The sequence below is a fragment of the Egretta garzetta genome, unplaced genomic scaffold (genome assembly GCF_000687185.1).
Source record: "Egretta garzetta isolate BGI_Z169 unplaced genomic scaffold, ASM68718v1 scaffold232, whole genome shotgun sequence".
Taxonomy (NCBI): Eukaryota; Metazoa; Chordata; class Aves; order Pelecaniformes; family Ardeidae; genus Egretta; species Egretta garzetta.
The window spans coordinates 693,609-695,520 of NW_009258959.1; the positions used below are offsets into that span (position 1 = coordinate 693,609).

Here is a 1,912-nt window from a genome sequence, read left to right on the forward strand (position 1 = left end):
ACGCTGTCCTGTGCCCCCTGCTCTGGGTGAGCCTGCTTGGGCAGGGGGGGTGGCACTGGGTGAGCTTCTGAGGTCCCTTCCAACCCCTGCCACTCTGGGATTCTGGGATTCTGTGTGTCCGTGTGTGTGTATAGGGGGGCTGCATACATCTAGGGGGTGACCCCCCATATATCTGTAGGGGATGGGGATGTCTGTGCACCATGTGAGGCCGCGATGGAGGTGCCGGTGCAGGCTGTGCCGTGCCACGCCGTGCCCATACAGCCACACTGTGCCGTGCTGTGCCACACAGTGCCCCCCCTGCCACCCAGGTTTCTCTTCCCCCTCGCGCCCTGGGGTGCTGCCGTTGGGTGACAAGGGGAAGCGTTGCGCAACAGGGTGAGTGCGGCACCCTGGTGCTGCAGATGTGCCCAGGCGCTGGGCAGAACAGCGGGTCCCAGCACCCTGCGGCACCCCCTGGCACCCCCTGGCACCCCGTTGGCACCCCAGAAGGTAAGATGGGCTCCCAGGACCCCCCCCCACTGGCGACCTTGTCCTCAGTGTCACAGTGGTGTTCCTGTGAGCATTCACGGGGTGGCCGAGGCTTCTGGTGGGCGCCCAGGGTGAGGGCTGGGATGGGTGCAGCCCTGGGGGTCCCAGGGGAGGTTTGGGGGGTCCCTGGGGAGAGGGCAGTTCACAGCACTGGGCTGCTGGTGGTGGAGGTGGTGGAAGTGGGTGCTGGGACTGCCTGGAGGTGGGGGACAGTGGGTGCAATGGGGCACAGTGGGGTGCCAGGGGGCTCAAGGGGGTGCGGGGGTGCTCAGTGGGGTGCCAGGGGGCTCAGTAGGGTGCCAGGAGGCTCAGTGGGGTGCCAGGGGGGTAGGAGGGTTATGCAGCAGCAGGGAGGGCAGGGGAGGAACTGATCTGCAAGCCTGGAGCACCCCCAAAAATTGGGGAGCCTTATGTGTCCCCACACCACTCTCCCCAAGCCTGATGCCATGGCTGGGCTGTGCTCCGGGGCTGGTAAATCCCTAAAGGCCCCCCCAAAATGGGGCCACCCCCATGGTACGAGCTAATGGGGTGTCTCCTGGACTTGAGTGTCCCCCTCTGGTCCCCTCTGCCCCATGCACCTGGCAGGAGCTCAGCCCTCCCTGCCTCAGTTTCCCTTCCCAGCCCAGGTGGGGACACTGGCCACCCCATTTCCAGGCAAGCTTGGACTTTTCCTCCAGGCTTCAGGACTGCCACCGGGGCGCGCGAGGGAAAACGGGTGCCGGCCCCACGCCGCTGGCCGGGGTTGCAGACAGGTCTGGAGGAAACGCAAGGAGGAAGGAAAAGTGGCTCTGCCCAGACCTCCGAGCCGCTGCAACCCAGGAGTGTGTGGCACCCATGGGTGGTGTGGTGAGGGATTCGGCCAAGTGACACGGCTGGGGTCAGGGGTCTCTTTGGGCTGGAGGACCACATCTTGCGTGCTTGTCTCAACCTCTAAGAAAAGCCAGTGGCCTCTCCTCCAGCTCAGGGCAGCCCAGAGGCCACGTGGATGGGCTCTCTGAGCCCACAAACCCAAAAACTTCTAGGAGCAGAGCGTCACCAGTCGCTCTTCCCAGATGAAAGTAACCACGAAAGATCTGGGGGGGTGTGCTGGACTCGATGAAGGTGGAGTCTCCCGAAAGTCAGGGGAGGCAGCCCGTGCGGGTGAGTGGCCGTAGGGCTTTGGCACCCCCTGCAGAGGAGCAGGAAGCCATGCCGGCAGCTAACAACACGACCTGCTGCAATTTCCTCTCCCACACCGGGATGAGGGCGGTTTGGCCTTGTGCAAACCTTTCTGAGGGGTGTAAGGGTGGGGGGAAGAGGAGTTGAGGTCATGGCCACCATGGTGCCACCACCCCGCGCGGGCACAGTCTCTCCATCTCCCCAATGAACCTCTAAATCCATCACC

At 64.1% G+C, this 1,912-nt stretch overlaps 1 protein-coding gene across 1 annotated transcript in view; it reads left to right on the top strand.

The window, feature by feature from the left end:
- The first annotated feature begins 406 nt into the window (after positions 1 to 406).
- P2RY6 (pyrimidinergic receptor P2Y6) overlaps positions 407 to 1,912 on the top strand; it is a 4,382-nt gene continuing 2,876 nt past the window's right edge. The window contains exon 1 of the mRNA XM_009634581.2: positions 407 to 489. The gene's annotated coding sequence lies outside the window, so the exon portion shown is untranslated. The remainder of the gene's footprint in view (positions 490 to 1,912) is intronic.